The sequence below is a fragment of the Schistocerca cancellata genome, chromosome 11 (assembly GCF_023864275.1).
Source record: "Schistocerca cancellata isolate TAMUIC-IGC-003103 chromosome 11, iqSchCanc2.1, whole genome shotgun sequence".
Taxonomy (NCBI): Eukaryota; Metazoa; Arthropoda; class Insecta; order Orthoptera; family Acrididae; genus Schistocerca; species Schistocerca cancellata.
Genome location: NC_064636.1, coordinates 147,041,457 through 147,047,456, shown reverse-complemented (window position 1 = coordinate 147,047,456; position 6,000 = coordinate 147,041,457).

Genomic DNA, 6,000 nt, shown 5'->3' with positions numbered 1-6,000 from the left:
GAGTTGGCATGAAGAACCACATGGGATGCAATATCATCTGTTTACAAAAGCAGAATGTTTGCAGATAAATCATGCTGGCAATACGCCAATGGGTTTCTTTAGGCTACTGGTTACAGATGGCATACTGCAGCTCGTAGTTGACGAAACAAACGGTAACTCGCGCAACATATTTGCGAGCGAAAATACAAAAGAGAGTTCTAGGATTAGTAATTGCAAACCTGTAAGCATAGGAGAAATACTAGTCTTCCTGTGTATTTCATTACATATGGGTAATGTCAAATATGCCCGACTGGAAGACTACTGGAAGAAAGACCTGCTGTTCGAAAATAGAGGAATAGCAATGAGTATTGGAAGAGACAGATATTTGCTCATCTTACGCTCACTGTATTTTACAAAAAATCCAGTCAGGAGACCCGAAACCAGATGATCGACTATATAAGGTATGCCCTATATTGAATTATTTTAATAATCAGGTGTATTATACAGGTAGGGATCTAATCAATGATTCTTTGGAGGGGACAATTGTCATTTAGACAATATATAAAGAACAAAAGAAATAAATATGGTATCAAATTGTACATGCTAAATAATCCACACAGTTTTGTAAATAAATGCACCGTGTACACGGGGATGCACAGTGATATGGGGGAAAAGGGGAATGCTCAAAAGATAGTATTACATCTTTTGGAAGAGAAGCTGCATATTAGCTATTACGTTTACACGGACAATTTTTAAAATAGCTTTGCTTTAGCTAAAACCCTGTTTAATTGAAAAACACATTTCACCAGGACTGTAGGGTAAATAGGGGTATGCGCAAAACTGGGGAAAGGAGACACTATTGCACGATATTCAGACAGCGTAATGATCGGCAAATGGAAGGATAGATGAGAGGTCTCCTATATTTACAAAGAATATCCTAGTATAATGGGACCTGTGCTGAATGCACACCAGCAAATAGTCTCAAAACTACTGCCAGTTATCAGATATAATAGTTGTATGTCTGGGACCAATAGGCAGGAGATGATGATGTATTATTTATGTGAATGAAAGACTATCCGCTGGCCAAAGAAACTATTCTTCCATGTAGTTGAGATGCTAATGTTCAAATCCCATTACCTATACAGGGTGTTACAAAAAGGTGCGGCCAAACTTTAAGGAAACATTCCTCACACACAGATAAAGAAAAGATGTTATGCGGACATGTGTCCGGAAACGCTTAATTTCCATGTTAGAGCTCATTTTAGTTTCGTCCACCTACACTCAATGGAGCACGTTATCATGATTTCATACGGGATACTCTACCTGTGCTGCTAGAACATGTGCCTTTACAAGTATGACACAACATGTGGTTCACACACGACGGAGCTCCTGCACATTTCAGTTGAAGTGTTCGTACGCTTCTCGACAACAGATTCGGTGCCCGACGGATTGGTAGAGGTGGCCCAATTCCGTGGCCTCCATGCTCTCCTGACCTCAACCCTCTTGACTTTCATTTATGGGGGCATTTGAAAGCTCTCGTCTACGCAACCCCGGTACCAAATGTAGAGACTCTTCGTGCTCGTATTGTGGACGGCTGTGATACAATATGCCATTCTCCAGGGCTGCATCAGCGCATCTAGGATTCCGTGCGACGGAGGATGGATGCAGGTATCCTCGCTAACGGAGGACATTTTGAACATTTCCTGTAACAAAATGTTTCAAGTCACGCTGGTACGTTCTGTTGCTGTGTGTTTCCATTCCACGATTAATGTGATTTGAAGAGAAGCAATAAAATGAGCTCTAACATGGAAAGTAAGCGTTTCTGGACACATGTCCACATAACATATTTTCTTTCTTTGTGTGTGAGGAATGTTTCCTGAAAGTTTGGCCGTACCTTTTTGTAACACCCTGTATAATAAATACTCAGGGCATAAAATGATGTAGTATGATTACCGTATACAAATAATAAAGGGAGAACTTCCACCAACGGACGTTACAAAAGGTGTGCGTAACAAATATGGTAAAGACACACATTGTGCAGAAGAAGGACACAACTGAAGGGAAGAAGCAAGTTACGAGGAAGCACTTTACAATGTGTGCAGAACGGGCCAATTGTAGGGATACACCATACATGTGCATAACATGTCCAAAAAAACCTGGATACTGTTTGAACTGCTGCACAATTACACATCCATAATGTAATGGGATGTCATATCTTCAGAGGAAGATCTGTTCGCATTTGATTTATAAAGTGATTGTATTTGTTTTATTTGATAGCCGAGTAAAGTATTATTACCTTGGTTGCTGAGAACATGAGGTTTCTGTACAGTATGTGGTCTTATTTGTGGTTTGCTATAAAAAAAACATCACCTCTACACCTTTAAAACTTACTTGTTATATGGGATTGGGTTTCCATAGCACCACATTGCAGATGAGTCCTGTTCCTTTTCCTCCATTTGGTGTTTTCAGACTAATTCTTTCTCAATGGAGCGGATTTATCTCTTATTTGAATTGCATTTTCTTTCCAGTTGCAATAAAATCAATAAATCAGAGGCATTGTTGGAATTGTTTGCAATAAATGCATATGACACTTATAAGTGCCAGAGAGCATGCAGCATTTATCACATGATTGGCACGCAGTTAAACCGTACTTGTATTACTATATATAGCACCAGCTCTTGCGCGGACCTTATATTCGCTGTCAATATTACGTACGTGCACAAACATGAACTTACAGGTTTCGCACGGGTATGATTTCAGCTCTCAGCTCACGTGCGCTCACAAGTGTTCACCTAGAGCATTAGCAGCCTGCACTTGTGATCGCAGCAAACGTGTTAATAAAATAATGTTCTCGAAATCAGTCTGAGCTTGTCCCATAACCGAGGTCTGTTTTTCTGGAGAAGATTGAGTAAAACACCACTGTTCATAAGTTGGTTAGGGATGAATTTCCTGAAAAATGAGACTAGGCATAAGTATGCCTTTAATTACCTCTTGTTCTGACAAGGGAACCTCCCCATCGCACCCCCCTCAGATTTAGTTATAAGTTGGCACAGTGGATAGACCTTGAAAAACTGAACACAGGTCAATCGAGAAAACAGGAAGAAGTTGTGTGGAACTATGAAAAAATAAGCAAAATATACAAACTGAGTATTCCATGCGCAAGATAGGCAACACGAGGATAAGATGAGCTCCGGAGAGCCCTGGTCCCGTGGTTAGCGTGAGCAGCTGCGGCGCGATAGGTCCTTGGTTCAAATCTTCCCTTGTGTGAAAATCTTAATTTTTTAATTTCAGTTTATGTGACAAACTCTTATGTTTTCATCACTTTTTTGGGAGTGATTATCACATCCACAAGAAAACCTAACTCGGGCAGAGTAGAAGAATCTTTTTACCCATTCGCCAAGTGTACAAGGTAGGTGGGTGGACAACATATTCCTGTCATGTGACACACATGCCGTCACCAGTGTCGTATAGAATATATCAGACGTGTTTTCCTGTGGAGGAAACGGTTGATTTATGACCTTGCGATCAAATGTTTTCGGTTCCCATTGGAGAGGCACGTCCTTTCGTCTACTAAAGGCACGGTTTTGCGGTGCGGTCACAAAACACAGACACTAAACTTATTACAGTGGAAAGAGACGTCAATGCACGAACGGACAGATCGTAACTTTGCGAAAATAAAGAAAGTAAACTTTTCGCTCCAAGGGGGACTTGAACCGAGGACCTCTCGATCCGCAGCTGCTCGCGCTAACCACGGGACCACGGCGCTCCTGAGCTAACATTGGCCTTCGTATTGCCTATCTTGCACATGGACTATTCAGTTTGTATATTTTGCTTATTTTTTCATAGTTCCACACAATTTCTTCCTGTTTTCTCGATTGATCTGTGTTCAGTTTTTCAAGGCCTATCCACTGTGCCAACTTATAACTAAATCTGAGGGGGGTGCGATGGGGAGGTTCCCTTGTGAGTAACAGTACAGTTCCTAAAGGCATCAAGATTTTTAGGATATGGCAGCATACCTTCAGAAAGAGATTATGTGTCCTAAAAATTTTACCTTTTTTTGTCAGAAACTAGATTTCTTGAGATTTTCTGTTACTCCATGTTCAGAAAAGTGATTTAATACTTGTTCAATTAATCTGAAGAGCTCTACTCAAGTGGATGTGACGACTAAAAGATCATCCGTGTATACGGTTATCTTACTCAAAAGTTTGGTCCCTAGCACTTTGACCAGCACAGAGATAAATACTCCTCCACTTACATTCAGTCCAAACAGTAATACTTGAAATTCGAAGCACGTGCCCCCACATACGAAGGTGATATACTTCCAACTTTCTTCATGTAGTTTTATTTGCCAATATGAGGACCAGAGATCGATTCTAGTAAGAAATTTAGCATCATGGAATTTCATTAGCTGTTCTTCTAAACTGTCTAGACATGTTTGAACTGGTACAATAATCTTATTAATGTTACGTGCATCGAGGACCAAGTGCAACTTGCCATCCAGTTTACTCACGGCCAAAATAGGACTAAAATAAGAGAAAATGATAGTTGTATTATGCCCCACTCAAGGATCCTGTTTATCTCTTTTTCTTATTGCTTCCCTCTTTGTCCATGGTATGAGGTAGAACAAAAAGTTTCATGAGGATATACTTCCATTTTGTACACAAAATCCTTAATGATACCTGGTCTTTTTCCAAATACATGTATATGAGCAAGTATCAGTTCCCTAAGTTCCACTAGCTGTTCTTGAGAGAAGCACTTTGATTCACTTACTTTTGTGTTTATTGTGTTCACGTTTACCTCTTCTGCTGCAAACTGTTCATTATTGTATGTGTTGATTATGGGATTTACCAACTGGACCTCAAAGTTCTGAGTAACTTCAGTTTCATATCTATCATTACTTCCCCTTCTTAGATCTATTGCAAATAATTGGTTGTTTACAGTGAAATTACATTGGCCCTTGCCTATATCAATTTGTACTTGGTATGTCCTAAATGTATCCATACCAATTAAACAACTAACTATTAATTTCTCTACTATCAAAAAATTGCATTGAACAGAAAATTTTCCTAATTAGATGGGAATTAATGCTTGTATTTATACTCCTTTCAATTTCTGACAGGTGACAGTTTGTACCTTGCAATTTTGCACTGGTTGTGTGGGTATACACCCACGTTTCTTCAGTTCTTAAAAGAATCCCTGTGACATCAATTGGGTTGTAGCGTCTCTGTGAAGCACAATGGGTACATCAAGGTCAAATGCTTTGGCTTTAATAGTACCTCGTACCTTGCTCTTTGTCAAGTTTTCCTGTGTACCCCCATTACTTTGATACAGATCATCTTTCACATCACTGCCTCGATAGTATGTGATAAAGTGAGTGTCGATCGAGCTCCTGCCCCCACTCTCCTGCCAGGTCACAGAATGGGGGCCTACGGCGACCAGTTCAAGTTTTCTGATGTCGTGGTGGCATCGGTTTCTGGGCTAGGTGTAGCTTCCACTATACGGGCTGTCGATGTCCGATTACGCCAATTAGTATCCCGCGAGTCTCTCGACTGAAACTCTCTTTGCCTTTGCGTGTTAATCAGCATACATGCATCACTTTGCTGGCCGAATTCCGCTGTCTGTGGATTATTTGGTGGTCTGATATTGTTTTGTTTTAGCCAAGTGATCAGCTGATTATTGCTGGTAGCTTGATTCTGTACATATTGTAGAGGCTGGCCATACTCTACTTGCTGGTGTAGTTGATTCGTTAAGTTTTTGCCCATTTCTTTTATATCTATCCTTGAATTTACGGATTTTGCCATCGCCGATTTGATTACTATTTCCATTACCGTAGGTCTGTGTGGGATAAGGTTGCCATCCAAGTTGTACTACAAATCCGATGTTCACTTGTTTATCCATAAATCTCTATGGCACTATCTGCATACTAACAGACTTGGGTTGTACTGGTCTCCTTTCATATATCATATCTGTCGAGTCCAGTACAGATAGAAAGTATTCAGTGTCATGTTCCGGAATGGTAAT